This window comes from Rutidosis leptorrhynchoides, chromosome 6 (assembly GCF_046630445.1).
Source record: "Rutidosis leptorrhynchoides isolate AG116_Rl617_1_P2 chromosome 6, CSIRO_AGI_Rlap_v1, whole genome shotgun sequence".
In the NCBI taxonomy this organism is placed as follows: Eukaryota; Viridiplantae; Streptophyta; class Magnoliopsida; order Asterales; family Asteraceae; genus Rutidosis; species Rutidosis leptorrhynchoides.
The window spans coordinates 127,976,286-127,995,702 of NC_092338.1; positions in this window are offsets into that span (position 1 = coordinate 127,976,286).

Consider the following 19,417-nt stretch of genomic DNA (forward strand, 5'->3'; position numbering starts at 1 on the left):
TAATGTCGGTTACCAGGTGTTCAATCCATATGAATGATTTTTGTCTCTATGCATGGGACATATATTTATGAGAAATGAAAACGAAAATGAAATTCTTGTGGTCTATTAAAAAGACGGAAATGTATGATTATGATAAACTAATGAACTCACCAACCTTTTGGTTGACACTTGTAACGACCCCACAATCGTTATACCAAAATACGACCCAAAAAAAAAAAATTCTGTTTCAATTCATCTGGACGGCGTCCAGCATTCTGGACGGCGTCCAGCATTCTGGACGGCGTCCAGATCTGAAGGCCTGGACGGTGTCCAGCCCTTTGGGACGGCGTCCCAATGATCTACCAGGGACTGATCACCTTGCTCATTTTACATGAGCGAAAACCCGCTTCCCGCCACTTTCAAACGTTATCCTTTTTACAACATGTCAATATAAATTAAACTAAGAGATTTTCACAAATAAATCGAGTTTTACAACTTCAGGCCCACATCGGCCATTTTACGAGTTTCGTCCAAAATACAAGTTTCGACCGCACGAGTTTAATTTCCAAACTACACTAGAGCGTGGTATTTGGGGGTAAACTGTGACGACCCGGAAATTTTCGACCAAATTTAAACTTGATCCTCATATGATTTCGACACGATAAACAAAGTCTGCTAGGTTGAGTCTCAAAAATTTTGAATTTGTTTTCATATATCCAATTGACCTTAGACTGTTCTCGACGATTCACGAACAATTGTGTGTATATATATATATATATATATATATATATATATATATATATATATATATATATAAATGTAAGTGTATATATATTAATTTGAATTAATAAAATACAATTTAATCATTTGAACTGAAAATGTAAAGTAATATATAAAATAAATAAGTTGTTATTAAAATAAATCTATATATAGATTTATATGATTAGTGTATGAATTTATTATTAAATGTATTATGTTATATATATTAAAAGGTATAAGAATTTAATACTTAATAAAGGTTATTATATGATATATATTAGATAAATATTAAATATTACATAATCAATAACGTGTAATATTAATATATTAAATTGCAACTAAAATATAATTGATATAGTAATATTATTATTATTTTTGATGTTACTATTATTATTAATATCAATAATAATAGTATTATTAATGATATTAATAGTATTATTACTACTATTATTATTAATGTTATTATTATTATAGTTAATATTTTTATTGTTATTAATTAGTAGTACTGATATTATTAATGTAGTGACCCGAACTTTTCCATGTTTATATATATATTAAATGAAATTGTTATTTACATGATTAAGTGTTTCCAACATGTTAAGCAATCAAACTTGTTAAGACTTGATTAATTGAAATAGGTTTCATATAGACAATTGACCACCAAAGTTGATCGGTGATTCACGAACGTTAAAACTTGTAAAAACTATATGATGACATATATATGGATATATATATATATTTAATATGATATTATGATAAGTAAACATATCATTAAGTATATTAACAATGAACTACATATGTAAAAGCAAGACTACTAACTTAATGATTTTGAAACGAGACATATATGTAACGATTATCGTTGTAACGACATTTAATGTATATATATCATATTAAATATACATCATATTATCATGATAATATAATAATTTAAAATCTCATTTGATATTATAAACATTGGGTTAACAACATTTAACAAGATCGTTAACCTAAAGGTTTCAAAACAACACTTACATGTAACGACTAACGATGACTTAACGACTCAGTTAAAATGTATATACATGTAGTGTTTTAATATGTATTCATACACTTTTGAAAGACTTCAAGACACTTATCAAAATACTTCTACTTAACAAAAATGCTTACAATTACATCCTCGTTCAGTTTCATCAACAATTCTACTCGTATGCACCCGTATTCGTACTCGTACAATACACAGCTTTTAGATGTATGTACTATTGGTATATACACTCCAATTATCAGATCTTAGCAGCCCATGTGAGTCACCTAACACATGTGGGAACCATCATTTGGCAACTAGCATGAAATATCTCATAAAATTACAAAAATATGAGTAATCATTCATGACTTATTTACATGAAAACAAAATTACATATACTTTATATCTAATCCATACACCAACGACCAAAAACACCTACAAACACTTTCATTCTTCAATTTTCTTCATCTAATTGATCTCTCTCAAGTTCTATCTTCAAGTTCTAAGTGTTCTTCATAAATTCTACAAGTTCTAGTTTCATAAAATCAAGAATACTTCCAAGTTTGCTAGCTTACTTCCAATCTTGTAGAGTGATCATCCAACCTCAAGAAATATTTCTTATTTACAGTAAGATATCTTTCTAATACAAGGTAATACTCATATTCAAACTTTGATTCAATTTCTATAACTATAACAATCTTATTTTGAGTGGAAATCTTACTTGAACTTGTTTTTCGTGTCATGATTCTGCTTCAAGAACTTTCAAGCCATCCAAGGATCCTTTGAAGCTAGATCCATTTTTTTCATTTCCAGTAGCTTTATCCAGAAAACTTGAGGTAGTAATGATGTTCATAACATCATTCGATTCATACATATAAAGCTATCTTATTCGAAGGTTTAAACTTGTAATCACTAGAACATAGTTTAGTTAATTCTAAACTTGTTCGCAAACAAAATTTATTCCTTCTAACTTGACTTTTAAAATCAACTAAACACATGTTCTATATCTATATGATATGCTAACTTAATGATTTAAAACCTGGAAAGAATCCAAGAAGATATAAGTTCACACGAGCCCGCCTCCATACAACAGGCATGTAGAATGGCTCACAAATTAGTGAACCAGATTGAGGAAAGAATTAAAGAACAGGCGGCGAAGAGGCCAATGTGAAGCAAGTTAAAAGAAAGTGGGAGGAAAATGGTGATAAGAATCACCAATACAACAACAACAGCAATTACAACAATAATCGCAACAACTATCCCAACAATCGCAACATCAATCGCAACTACAACAAACGGCCCAACAACAACAACAACAACAACAACAACTACAACAATCATCCCAACAACAATAACAACCGCAACAACAACAACAATCAGAAGCAGCTATGCCAAAGGTGTGAAAAGTATCACTCGGGGTTCTGCAACAAATTTTGCAACAAGTGTAAAAGAAATGGTCATAGCGCGGCGAAGTGTGAGGTCTACGGACCAGGGGTTAATAGAAAGAAAGGAACAAATGGTGTCGGAACGAGTAATGGCGGAGCAAGTAGTGTCAGAGCAAGTTATGCCAATGTAGTTTGTTATAAATGTGGAAAACTGGGCCACATTATTAGAAATTGACCGAACTAGGAGAACACGAATGGACAAGGCCGCGGAAGAGTTTTCAATATTAATGCGGCAGAGGCACAGGAAGACCCGGAGCTTGTTACGGGTACGTTTCTTATTGACAATAAATCTGCTTACGTTTTATTTGATTCGGGTGCGGATAGAAGTTATATGAGTAGAGATTTTTGTGCTAAATTAAGTTGTCCATTGACGCCGTTGGATAGTAAATTTTTACTCGAATTAGCAAACGGTAAATTAATTTCAGGAGATTATATATGCCGGAATCGAGAAATTAAACTGGGTAGCAAAATATTTAAGATTGATTTGATACCAGTAGAGTTAGGGAGTTTTGATGTAATAGTTGGCATGGACTGGCTGAAGAAGGTGAAAGCAGAGATCGTATGTTATAAAAATGCAATTCGCATTGTACGAGAAGAAGGAGAACCCTTAATAGTGTACGGAGAAAAGGGCAACACGAAGCTACATCTTATTAGTAATTTGAAGGCACAAAAACTAATAAGAAAAGGTTGCTATGCTGTTCTAGCACACGTCGAGAAAGTACAAACTGAAGAAAAGAGCATCAATGATGTTCCCATCGCAAAAGAATTTTCCGATGTATTTCTGAAAGAATTACCGGGACTACCTCCACATCGATATATTGAATTTCAAATAGATCTTGTACCAGGAGCTGCACCAATAGCTCGTGCTCCTTATAGACTCGCACCCATCGAGATGAAAGAACTGCAAAGCCAACTGCAAGAACTATTAGAACGTGGTTTCATTCGACCAAGCACATCACCATGGGGAGCTCCTGTTTTGTTTGTCAAGAAGAAGGATGGTACATTTAGGTTGTGTATTGACTACAGAGAGTTGAACAAACTTACCATCAAAAACCATTATCCACTGCCGAGAATTAACGACTTATTTGATTAACTACAAGGCTCGTCGGTTTATTCGAATATCGATTTACGTTCTGGATATCATCAAATGCGAGTAAAGGAGGATGATATTCCAAAAACTTCTTTTAGGACGCGTTATGGTCATTACGAGTTTATGGTTATGCCGTTTGGATTGACTAACGCACTAGCTGTGTTCATGGACCTTATGAACCGAGTGTGTGGGCCATATCTTGACAAGTTTTTCATTGTTTTCATCGATGACATACTTATTTACTCAAAGAATGACAAGAGCACGAAGAACATTTGAGAAAAGTGCTAGAAGTATTGAGGAAAGAAAAACTGTACGCTAAATTTTCAAAGTGTGCATTTTGGTTGGAAGAAGTTCAATTCCTCGGTCACATAGTGAACAAAGAAGGTATCCAGGTGGACCCGGCAAAGATCGAAACCGTTGAAAAGTGGGAAACCCCAAAAACTCCGAAGCATATACGTCAATTTTTAGGATTGGCTGGTTACTACTGAAGATTCATCCAAGATTTCTCCAAAATAGCAAAACTCTTGACTGCATTAACGCATAAAGGGAAGAAATTTGAATGGAAGGATGAACAAGAGAAGGCGTTTCAATTATTGAAGAAAAAGCTAACTACGGCACCTATATTGTCATTGCCTGAAGGGAATGATGATTTTGTGATTTATTGTGACGCATCAAAGCAAGGTCTCGGTTGTGTATTAATGCAACGAACGAAGGTGATTGCTTATGCGTCTAGACAATTGAAGATTCACGAGCAAAATTATACGACGCATGATTTGGAATTAGGCGCGGTTGTTTTTGCATTAAAGACTTGGAGGCACTACTTATATGGGGTCAAAAGTATTATGTATACCGACCACAAAAGTCTTCAACATATATTTAATCAGAAACAACTGAATATGAGGCAGCGTAGGCGGATTGAATTGTTGAATGATTACAACTTTGAGATTCGTTACCACCCGGGGAAGGCAAATGTGGTAGCCGACGCCTTGAGCAGAAAGGACAGAGAACCCATTCGAGTAAAATCTATGAATATAATGATTCACACTAACCTTACTACTCAAATAAAGGAGGCGCAACAAGGAGTTTTAAAAGAGGGAAATTTAAAGGATGAAATACCTAAAGGATTGGAGAAGCATCTTAATATTCGGGAAGACAGAACCCGGTATAGGGCTGAAAGAATTTGGGTAACAAAATTTGGAGATATGAGAGAAATGGTACTTAGAGAAGCTCATAAAACCAGATACTCAATACATCCTGGAACGGGGAAGATGTACAAGGATCTTAAGAAACATTTTTGGTGGCCAGGTATGAAAGCCGATATTGCTAAATATGTAGGAGAATGTTTGACGTGTTCTAAGGTCAAAGCTGAACATCAGAAACTGTCACAACCCGAAAAATTTCGACTAATTTTAAACCAAACTCTCGATACGATTTAGTATTCTTGACACAATAAGCAAAGTATATAAGGTTGAGTCTCAAAAACTTTGAACTGTGTTTAATATATTCGTTTGACCTTCAACTGCTCTCGACGATTCACGAACAATTAATCGTAAATAGATATGTGTGTATATATAAATAAATAATAATTCGAAATATAATTTGAAGTATTATATATTGTTGTTATTAAAAATTAATAAAATAAAAATAGGATATTATAATAATTATTATTTAAAATATATCTCTATATATAAATAAAGTATATTAAAAATAAATATTAAATGATTGTAATACTCGTTGGATGTTTCGATTGATATTAAGCAAGATAAAATCAAACTATGTAATATTAAAATAAATGGTCATCCGAAAGGGAGTTTTATAACTTATAGATTTATTAATAATATATTTAGAAGTTATTTGACAAATTTTAAAACTTTTTAGATTTTACTTAGGGTTGGGAGTGAATAATTAATGTAATTTCTATTTAATAGTTAGGACTGAATTTTATACCATAATGACCAAAATAAATAAAAATAGTTAATTTAAAAATATGAGATTTTTTTTCTGAACATTTTTATCTGTCACTAATTAACAACGGGGCGCGATATATTACCCTATTAAACAAAATAGATATTTACAAACTACTATTGTTTAATCACTGTTTAATCACGTTTTTTTTAAAGATATATTATATTTGCTTTTCATTTTCTTTGGAATTACACTGAATAATTGGATCCGTGATTTGTGATTTGGAATTATTATTAGTGTGTTATGAGTGAATGAAATTAAACATTGAAAGTTGTCTTTGTCTGCCCACTCTCCAACTAATCCACCTAGTTCCTTTATAAACATACATACATATACTTTCACACTGCATTTTTTTAGGGAGAAAACCCATTTTTTTCCATATACTACTTCTTTAGAGAACCATCACCTACACCACCCTACAACCATGATCCGCCATTACTACCTCAACCTAACTCCGTCAACATGCCACCACGATCGATCGATCGATATTGTTACTTGTTTTCGTGATACAACACAAGCTATTTAAACCAACGCCACCTTAGACTACTACTACTACTACTCGTTTATTTATTTTTCTTCTTATTCGAGAACTAAATCGCAAGAGATACCATCATCTTTACATCACCAAGGATTACAACTTATTGCTCGAGTTCTATTTGAAACCGTATCCTTCATGTTCTCTGTCTCTAGCGAGCTATAAGCCAAACACTCCATTGGTTATAACCGTTACACTATATCGGCTACAACCACCATCGAAGACCTCCTTCCCCATCACAACCCAAACTCCACCTTGCACCACCACAATACACCATCTTCAGCCGTATACAACTCACCATCACCCTCCTCCTTCTTCTTCCTTTCTCTCTCACCTTCCTCTCTCTCTCTTTTATCTCTTGTATAATCGTAAACAATTCAAGAGTCACCACTTTTACGCCACCCCAACATCCGGCATCCACCACCGTAACATCTCTCACACACCCACCATCGTGAACCTCCACACTCAAACCACCATACACCACTTGCAAGAAACCCACTTGAATTTTTCTGTTTACATTCGTTGCAAACAAACCGAACCCAAACAAGAATTCCACTTGCACTGTTTTTACTGTTCCATAAACCACCTACCACTATTATTGTTTGTTGCTGTTGCTCTTCGTGACTCAAAACCCACACATACATGATAAAGATGATGAACAATGAATTGTCGCTGTTGCATATATGTTTTCCTATTTCTGTTTTGCAGTCACCTTAAACCCATTAAAAATTACCCGTTTGCTACGGTGAATTGCAGCTAAAGGTTGTTAGTACAATTGCGTTTATTTTTTTTTTCTGTTTTGGTTCACTGGTTCACACCACCCAAAAATACCATCGCTATTATATATTTTCTTTCTTTCCATTTCGATGGAGAACGATTAGAAGGATTTGAGATGATAACGAGATTATGATGATGAGCCGATTATGATGATGATAACGAGGTTTAATGATGATGATGTTAATGTTATAAGGATGATGTACATGATGATATGATGATGATGATAATTGATAAGTGGAAGATGATGATGTACATGATGATATAATGATGATGATGACGTACGATGATGATGATTGAATGAAGTTTTCCACTTTCTATTTTGTTTTGTATACTGATCACCATCGACCCAATTTTTCTTAAAGTTAAAGGTAGTAATATTATATTTATTATATTAATTATTATTATTATTATTATTATTATTATTATTATTAATATTATTATTATTATTATTATTATTATTATTATTATTATTATTATTAAAATTTTATTAAAACAATAAGATTATAGAAAGAGGGATTAAGTTTATAATTTAAAAAGGTGTTAAGGTCATGAAAGTAATATAGATTAGATAATGGTGAGACTAGGATCGTGAAAATAATACAGACTCAATTTAATGGATCATAAGACTTAAATGGGTTTTTGAATTAGAGCTTATATATCAATATGTTAAAACAATTAAACATGGGATTTACTTCAAAAATGAAATGAGTGGTTCAGTGGTTTAGAAGGATGTTGGACAATCGAGAGGTCTCGGGTTTGAGTCCGGGCAATGGCGAATTTTTTTTTAGAAAGCTTATTTAATCATTTAAATGTAGTATTTTTATTAGTATTAGTATTATTAGTAGTACAATATTATCCTTATTATGAATATAGTAATTATTATGACCTTTATCATTAAAATTAGTAATATTATCATTAAGACTTTTATTAGAATTATCATTATTATTAAACTTATTTTTTTATTAAAATTATTATTATTATTAAAATATCAATTGTAACACTAATAATAATATATTTAAATTTGTTCGATTACAACGTGTTAATATATATAATTGATATAGGTTCGTGAATCCGAGGCCAACCCTACACTTGATAAATGTCGTCATATGTATTTTTACTACAAAATACATTAGGTGAGTTTCATTTGCTCCCTTTTTAATTGCTTTTGCAATATATATTTTTTTTGGGCTGAGAATACATGCGCTGCTTTTATAAATGTTTACGAGATAGACACAAGTACTTAAAATATATTCTACGTTGAGTTGTACCACCCTGCATATCTTCCCTAATAGCTTGGTAACTACTATTTATATGAGGTATTGTAAACGCGAATCCTGTTGATAGATCTATCGGGCCTGACAACCCCAACCGGACTGGACGACCAGTATTCAACAGTTGCACAGTACTTAGTTTCGTTACTACACTTGGTACAGTGTAGGGAGATTTCATAATAAAGGGAATATGCGACGTTGATTAAATGTTAAGTATGGTTACCAAGTGCTCAACCACTTAGAATGCTTTACATACACTTGCGAGTGTATTATGTTTATGATTATGAAATCTTGTGGTCTATTAATATATTGAAATGATTATCATGATAAACCTATGAACTCACCAACCTTTTGGTTGACACTTTTAAGCATGTTTATTCTCATGTACGAATTAAGTCTTCCGCTGTGCATTTGCTCATTTTAAGGACATTACTTGGAGTCGATCATCACAATGGAACCAAATGTTGATGACTTCGTCCAGGTGGATAAGGACGGGTTGTTACAGGTGGTATCAGAGCGTTGGTCCTAGCGAACCAGGTCTTGCATTAGTGTGTCTAACTGATAGTTGTTAGGATGCATTAGCGAGTCTGGACTTCGACCTTAGCTGCATATTATAAGTATTGTATATCATTCCTAGTGGAAAATTTCCTGCTAATCATTCCTAAGTCTAGACATGCCTTACTGCCTTTATTACATAGATAGTGTATAGACAAATTTATATCTTAGCGTATCTATTACGGTAAACTTTGCCTGATATCTTCCGTAAATTTCTCCGTAATTTAAGGGATCCTGGTACTATATATATCTAGGCATATTATGCATTGAGAATACCATCCAACTATCATTTGCTGTCACTAAGCTTTTCATACCAAAAATCTTTTCTGTGATCGCGTACGATGGCCTCTACGAATCGACCAATTCTTCTGACTCCGAAGATAGCGTGACGGGAGCGCACCAACCGATCAACTACCGTGATTTCTTTAGAAAGTGGGGATGGGTTCGCGAAATACTTACCCTATGAAGAAATGAAGAAGGTACTCCATATCACGAGCCGAACTTACCACCTAACGTCGGAGTGCTCGACCCGCTCACCGGCGAACCTGTTCGCAACACCGTTTATACCCTTTTTGAAAGAATTTTTCGTCTTGAGACTACCATTAACGGAACTAGAGAAGATATCCGACCTCTACCTCACACTGATAACCAACCAGGGTTAGTAGAAGAAGTTAAAGAACTCCGAGCTCGAGTGTTAACTTTAGAGAGCACGGTACACAATTTGCAAGCACTAGCAGTATCATCAACACCAGTAACATCACCAGCCTCAGCACCAACAGCACTAGTACCACCAAGAACAACATTCGCGTCACCAGCTTCGACATTTCATTCTGTACCTCGAGTATAATCATCGTTCTACATGACGTTCTACATCATTTATCTTAGTTCGACATAGTGATTATGTAACTTCTAATGTTTTAGAGATTATATATTCTTGTTCTAACGGTAAATCAGATGAGTTAATATCATATTAACTCATTAAATTCATGATTGCATCTGAAGAAAATATATATGTATATATGTTTTCATAAAGATTGTAATTAAATTTTTTTTCGTACAAAGTGTTAATTGTGAAAAATTTTTAACGGGTAGGTAATACCTGAGGAATATTCAGATTTCATATTAATAAGTTACAATGTACATTCTTCGAAGCTGATTCAACAGTCGTTTACTATCCTACTTACATCCACCGTTATACAAATCCGTTCACCACAGAATAACCATATTCATCCAATTTCATATTTGGATTTTGATTTATCAGAATCCAACAAGTGGCATAATGAAGAAAAACATTTGACAAAAGAAAATTTGTTAGAAACAAACAAATTAACTATGATGAATTTTGTTAAGAATCCACGCTAACTGTTCCTAGCTAACTGTTCCTAGCTAACTGATTACATTTTATTTATCGCAATTTAATTATCGCAATTTACATTCTCGCAATTTTATTTATCGCCATTTAATTTCTATTATTTACTTTACGCACTTTATTTATCGTTATTTAATTTCTGTTATTTATTATTACGCACTTTAAATATCGGGACACGTATACAAGGTTTTGACATATCATATCGACGCATCTGTATATATTATTTGGAATCACCATAGACACTCTATATGCAGTAATGATCGAGTTCTCTATACAGGGTTGAGGTTGGTTCTCAAATAATATATATACTTTGAGTTGTGATCGAGTCTGAGACGAATACGGGTCACGATACGTATTAATTAATTCGAAAATTATATATTAAACTATATATGAATTATTGAATTGCTAACTGTGGACTATCAACTGTGGACTACCAACATTGGACAATTAAAATGAATTAAAATATTGATTATAACATATGAAACTAAACAACTCTTCAAGTTTGCCACTTGATTTCATCTTAAACCTCATTTGTATCATGACGATTACAATCTACATTCAAACCTTTCATATTCTTGAAAACACCCCGATTGAGAGAATGAACCGACCGCATTTCGTCTACGGAAGGAAAGATTTATGCATATAGTTATGCACCTGAAAAACTCTCGGAGAATGAGTAAACGTTTAACACGTAGCTGTGCTAATTCCTTTAGTGTTATTATTACCCAAAATAACTTGGTAATTCATTTCAAAGTAGCAAATTTTGTCACAGTTCCAGCAAGTCAACTTCGATTTTTCGTTCGAAACAACCTTATTATCACTTTGATATATACGCGTGCTCTTTTATTGCAATTGGAGAACCTTTTATATTCCACCATATTACCATCAGCGTTTAATCATCTAAAAACACAATTCTCCTGAAAACACCTCGATTTGATAACCAATGATCCAGATCCGTTAACTTTGAGAATGCTGACGAAGCAGCATGTAGTAAATGGTCTTAATGACCAAAAGTGAGGATAAAAGAATGGAGTGTTGGGAACGCTCGATAGAAAATATTTGGTACTGAAAAACAGATTGAGCTAACCATAAAAGAAACCAAGGAGAAATACAAGTAACATACCCTATATTCAAAGAACCCAAATGATTCTGGATCTAATGAAATCTTTAGAGAATATCTTGCTCCGAAGTCATGGTAAAATCTTGCGGAAAATTTTTCTTCATCAACCTTCGAACTTAGAAATTCCAAAATATCATCATAAATATCTTCGATATTTCTGAAGATATTTTCATAAATATTCTCGTACGAAATTATATACCTCTTCGTGCTATCTGTATTACATTATATCGGAAATTTTTGTAAAACCTAAGTATATATTATGAATGTTTCTGGAGTAGTGTTGGGAATTAAAGCATGGGTTAGTATAATATAATGACACTTGGCCAACGTGATTATATTACAGTAAGTCATGCTAAATTTCTAATGTAGCGTGATGATGATTCACATACCTTATCCTCATCATGAGCCATGTCACACGACTCTTTCATTCTACTTAATTTCTAAGCATATTACGGAAATATTTCTTTGATATTTCTGTTCTTCTGTAATTCCAACAGTTTGCTAATAAATCGTGATATTTTATTTTCTTTCTGATTAGAAGATTTTCTCTAAATTCCTTGAATTCCGGAAACAACTGTGACTACGTCAAAAGCCAAGACTAATATTTAATTACTCATTTCACTCTTTTGTGATAGTTTCATTCGTACTCTTTGCATGATCGAATTATCTTATCTATATTAAGCAACGGTGATAAAATTCTATTCTATCAATTCATATTCATCATGAAAACACTCTTATTGTTAGCCATGACAACCACGATCAAATTTCGGGACGAAATTTCTTTAACGGGTAGGTACTGTCACGACCCGAAAAATTTCGACTAATTTTAAACCAAACTCTCGATACGATTTAGTATTCTTGACACAATAAGCAAAGTATATAAGGTTGAGTCTCAAAAACTTTGAACTGTGTTTAATATATTCGTTTGACCTTCGACTGCTCTCGACGATTCACGAACAATTAATCGTAAATAGATATGTGTGTATATATAAATAAATAATAATTCGAAATATAATTTGAAGTATTATATATTGTTGTTATTAAAAATTAATAAAATAAAAATAGGATATTATAATAATTATTATTTAAAATATATCTCTATATATAAATAAAGTATATTAAAAATAAATATTAAATGATTGTAATACTCGTTGGATGTTTCGATTGATATTAAGCAAGATAAAATCAAACTATGTAATATTAAAATAAATGGTCATCCGAAAGTGAGTTTTATAACTTATAGATTTATTAATAATATATTTAGAAGTTATTTGACAAATTTTAAAACTTTTTAGATTTTACTTAGGGTTGGGAGTGAATAATTAATGTAATTTCTATTTAATAGTTAGGACTGAATTTTATACCATAATGACCAAAATAAATAAAAATAGTTAATTTAAAAATATGAGATTTTTTTTCTGAACATTTTTATCTGTCACTAATTAACAACGGGGCGCGATATATTACCCTATTAAACAAAATAGATATTTACAAACTACTATTGTTTAATCACTGTTTAATCACGTTTTTTTTAAAGATATATTATATTTGCTTTTCATTTTCTTTGGAATTACACTGAATAATTGGATCCGTGATTTGTGATTTGGAATTATTATTAGTGTGTTATGAGTGAATGAAATTAAACATTGAAAGTTGTCTTTGTCTGCCCACTCTCCAACTAATCCACCTAGTTCCTTTATAAACATACATACATATACTTTCACACTGCATTTTTTTAGGGAGAAAACCCATTTTTTTCCATATACTACTTCTTTAGAGAACCATCACCTACACCACCCTACAACCATGATCCGCCATTACTACCTCAACCTAACTCCGTCAACATGCCACCACGATCGATTGATCGATATTGTTACTTGTTTTCGTGATACAACACAAGCTATTTAAACCAACGCCACCTTAGACTACTACTACTACTACTCGTTTATTTATTTTTCTTCTTATTCGAGAACTAAACCGCAAGAGATACCATCATCTTTACATCACCAAGGATTACAACTTATTGCTCGAGTTCTATTTGAAACCGTATCCTTCATGTTCTCTGTCTCTAGCGAGCTATAAGCCAAACACTCCATTGGTTATAACCGTTACACTATATCGGCTACAACCACCATCGAAGACCTCCTTCCCCATCACAACCCAAACTCCACCTTGCACCACCACAATACACCATCTTCAGCCGTATACAACTCACCATCACCCTCCTCCTTCTTCTTCCTTTCTCTCTCACCTTCCTCTCTCTCTCTTTTATCTCTTGTATAATCGTAAACAATTCAAGAGTCACCACTTTTACGCCACCCCAACATCCGGCATCCACCACCGTAACATCTCTCACACACCCACCATCGTGAACCTCCACACTCAAACCACCATACACCACTTGCAAGAAACCCACTTGAATTTTTCTGTTTACATTCGTTGCAAACAAACCGAACCCAAACAAGAATTCCACTTGCACTGTTTTTACTGTTCCATAAACCACCTACCACTATTATTGTTTGTTGCTGTTGCTCTTCGTGACTCAAAACCCACACATACATGATAAAGATGATGAACAATGAATTGTCGCTGTTGCATATATGTTTTCCTATTTCTGTTTTGCAGTCACCTTAAACCCATTAAAAATTACCCGTTTGCTACGGTGAATTGCAGCTAAAGGTTGTTAGTACAACTGCGTTTATTTTTTTTCTGTTTTGGTTCGCTGGTTCACACCACCCAAAAATACCATCGCTATTATATATTTTCTTTCTTTCCATTTCGATGGAGAACGATTAGAAGGATTTGAGATGATAACGAGATTATGATGATGAGCCGATTATGATGATGATAACGAGGTTTAATGATGATGATGTTAATGTTATAAGGATGATGTACATGATGATATGATGATGATGATAATTGATAAGTGGAAGATGATGATGTACATGATGATATAATGATGATGATGACGTACGATGATGATGATTGAATGAAGTTGTCCACTTTCTATTTTGTTTTGTGTACTGATCACCATCGACCCAATTTTTCTTAAAGTTAAAGGTAGTAATATTATATTTATTATATTAATTATTATTATTATTATTATTATTATTATTATTATTATTATTATTATTATTATTATTATTATTATTATTATTAAAATTTTATTAAAACAATAAGATTATAGAAAGAGGGATTAAGTTTATAATTTAAAAAGGTGTTAAGGTCATGAAAGTAATATAGATTAGATAATGGTGAGACTAGGATCGTGAAAATAATACAGACTCAATTTAATGGATCATAAGACTTAAATGGGTTTTTGAATTAGAGCTTATATATCAATATGTTAAAACAATTAAACATGGGATTTACTTCAAAAATGAAATGAGTGGTTCAGTGGTTTAGAAGGATGTTGGACAATCGAGAGGTCTCGGGTTTGAGTCCGGGCAATGGCGAATTTTTTTTTTTAGAAAGCTTATTTAATCATTTAAATGTAGTATTTTTATTAGTATTAGTATTATTAGTAGTACAATATTATCCTTATTATGAATATAGTAATTATTATGACCTTTATCATTAAAATTAGTAATATTATCATTAAGACTTTTATTAGAATTATCATTATTATTAAACTTATTTTTTTATTAAAATTATTATTATTATTAAAATATCAATTGTAACACTAATAATAATATATTTAAATTTGTTCGATTACAACGTGTTAATATATATAATTGATATAGGTTCGTGAATCCGAGGCCAACCCTACACTTGATAAATGTCGTCATATGTATTTTTACTACAAAATACATTAGGTGAGTTTCATTTGCTCCCTTTTTAATTGCTTTTGCAATATATATTTTTTTGGGCTGAGAATACATGCGCTGCTTTTATAAATGTTTACGAGATAGACATAAGTACTTAAAATATATTCTACGTTGAGTTGTACCACCCTGCATATCTTCCCTAATAGCTTGGTAACTACTATTTACATGAGGTATTGTAAACGCGAATCCTGTTGATAGATCTATCGGGCCTGACAACCCCAACCGGACTGGACGACCAGTATTCAACGGTTGCACAGTACTTCGTTTCGTTACTACACTTGGTACAGTGTAGGGAGATTTCATAATAAAGGGAATATGCGACGTTGATTAAATGTTAAGTATGGTTACCAAGTGCTCAACCACTTAGAATGCTTTACATACACTTGCGAGTGTATTATGTTTATGATTATGAAATCTTGTGGTCTATTAATATATTGAAATGATTATCATGATAAACCTATGAACTCACCAACCTTTTGGTTGACACTTTTAAGCATGTTTATTCTCAGGTACGAATTAAGTCTTCTGCTGTGCATTTGCTCATTTTAAGGACATTACTTGGAGTCGATCATCACAATGGAACCAAATGTTGATGACTTCGTCCAGGTGGATAAGGACGGGTTGTAACAGAAACCATCAGGTCTACTACAACAACCTGAAATCCCGGAATGGAAATGGGAAAACATTACCATGGATTTCATTACTAAATTGCCAAGGACTGCAAGTGGTTATGATACTATTTGGGTAATAGTTGATCGTCTCACCAAGTCAGCACACTTCCTGCCAACAAGAGAAGATGACAAGATGGAGAAGTTAGCACGACTGTATTTGAAGGAAGTCATCTCCAGACATGGAATACCAATCTCTATTATCTCTGATAGGGATGGCAGATTTATTTCAAGATTCTGGCAGACGTTACAGCAAGCATTAGGAACTCGTCTAGATATGAGTACTGCCTATCATCCACAAACTGATGGGCAGAGCGAAAGGACGATACAAACGCTTGAAGACATGCTACGAGCATGTGTTATTGATTTCGAAAACAGTTGGGATCGACATCTACCGTTAGCAGAATTTTCCTACAACAACAGCTATCATTCAAGCATTGAGATGGCGCCGTTTGAAGCACTTTATGGTAGAAAGTGTAGGTCTTCGATTTGTTGGAGTGAAGTGGGGGATAGACAGATTACAGGTCCAGAGATAATACAAGAAACTACCGAGAAGATCATCCAAATTCAACAACGGTTAAAAACCGCCCAGAGTCGACAAAAGAGCTACGCGGACAGTAAAAGAAAAGACATAGAGTTTGAAATTGGAGAGATGGTCATGCTTAAGGTTGCACCTTGGAAAGGCGTTGTTCGATTTGGTAAACGGGGGAAACTAAATCCAAGGTATATTGGACCATTCAAGATTATTGATCGTGTCGGACCAGTAGCTTACCGACTTGAGTTACCTCAACAACTTGCGAATGTACATAACACTTTCCACGTCTCGAATTTGAAGAAATGTTTTGCTAAAGAAGATCTCACTATTCCATTGGACGAAATCCAAATCAATGAAAAACTTCAATTCATTGAAGAACCCGTCGAAATAATGGATCGTGAGGTTAAGAGACTTAAACAAAACAAGACACCGATTGTTAAGGTTCGATGGAATGCTCGTAGAGGACCCGAGTTCACCTGGGAGCATGAAGATCAGATGAAGAAGAAATACCCGCATTTATTTCCAGAAGATACGTCAACACCTTCAACTACTAAAAATTTCGGGTTTATTTAACGGGTAGGTACTGTAGTGACCCGAACTTTTCCATGTTTATATATATATATATATTAAATGAAATTGTTATTTACATGATTAAGTGTTTCCAACATGTTAATCAATCAAACTTGTTAAGACTTGATTAATTGAAATAGGTTTCATATAGACAATTGACCACCCAAGTTGACCGGTGATTCACGAACGTTAAAACTTGTAAAAACTATATGATGACATATATATGGATATATATATAGTTAACATGATATTATTATAAGTAAAAATATCATTAAGTATATTAACAATGAACTACATATGTAAAAGCAAGACTACTAACTTAATGATTTTGAAACGAGACATATATGTAACGATTATCATTGTAACGACATTTAATGTATATATATCATATTAAGAGATATTCATACATCATATTATCATGATAATATAATAATTTAAAATCTCATTTGATATTATAAACATTGGGTTAACAACATTTAACAAGATCGTTAACCTAAAGGTTTCAAAACAACACTTACATGTAACGACTAACGATGACTTAACGACTCAGTTAAAATGTATATACATGTAGTGTTTTAATATGTATTCATAAACTTTTGAAAGACTTCAAGACACTTATCAAAATACTTCTACTTACAAAAATGCTTACAATTACATCCTCGTTCAGATTCATCAACAATTCTACTCGTATGCACCCGTATTCGTACTCGTCCAATACACAGCTTTTAGATGTATGTACTATTGGTATATACACTCCAATGATCAGCTCTTATCAGACCATGTGAGTCACCTAACATATGTGAGAACCATTATTTGGCAACTAGCATGAAATATCTCATAAAATTACCAAAATATGAGTAATCATTCATGACTTATTTACATGAAAACAAAATTACATATCCTTTATATCTAATCCATACACCAACGACCAAAAACACCTACAAACACTTTAATTCTTCAATTTTCTTCATCTAATTGATCTCTCTCTCAAGTTCTATCTTCAAGTTCTAAGTGTTCTTCATAAATTTTACAAGTTCTAGTTTCATAAAATCAAGAATACTTCCAAGTTTGCTAGCTTACTTCCAATCTTGTAGAGTGATCATCCAACCTAAAGAAATCTTTCTTATTTACAGTAAGATATCTTTCTAATACAAAGTAATACTCATATTCAAACTTTGATTCAATTTTTATAACTATAACAATCTTATTTCGAGTGGAAATCTTACTTGAACTTGTTTTTCGTGTCATGATTCTGCTTCAAGAACTTTCAAGCCATCCAAGGATCCTTTGAAGCTAGATCCATTTTTCTCATTTCCAGTAGCTTTATCCAGAAAATTTGAGGTAGTAATGATGTTCATAACATCATTCGATTCATACATATAAAGCTATCTTATTCGAAGGTTTAAACTTGTAATCACTAGAACATAGTTTAGTTAATTCTAAACTTGTTCGCAAATAAAAGTTAAACCTTCTAACTTGACTTTTAAAATCAAATAAACACATGTTCTATATCTATATGATATGCTAACTTAATGATTTAAAACCTGGAAACACGAAGAACACTGTAAAACCGGACATACGCCGTCGTAGTAACACCGCGGGCTGTTTTGGGTTAGTTAATTAAAAACTATGATAAACTTTGATTTAAAAGTTGTTCTTCTAGGAAAATGATTTTTCTTATGAACATGAAACTATATCCAAAAATCATGGTTAAACTCAAAGTGGAAGTATGTTTTCTAAAATGGTCATCTAGACGTCGTTCTTTCGACTGAAATGACTACCTTTACAAAAACGACTTGTAACTTATATTTTCGACTATAAACCTATACTTTTTCTATTTAGATTCATAAAATAGAGTTCAATATGAAACCATAGCAATTTGATTCACTCAAAACAGATTTAAAATGAAGAAGTTATGGGTAAAACAAGATTGGATAATTTTTCTTGTTGTAGCA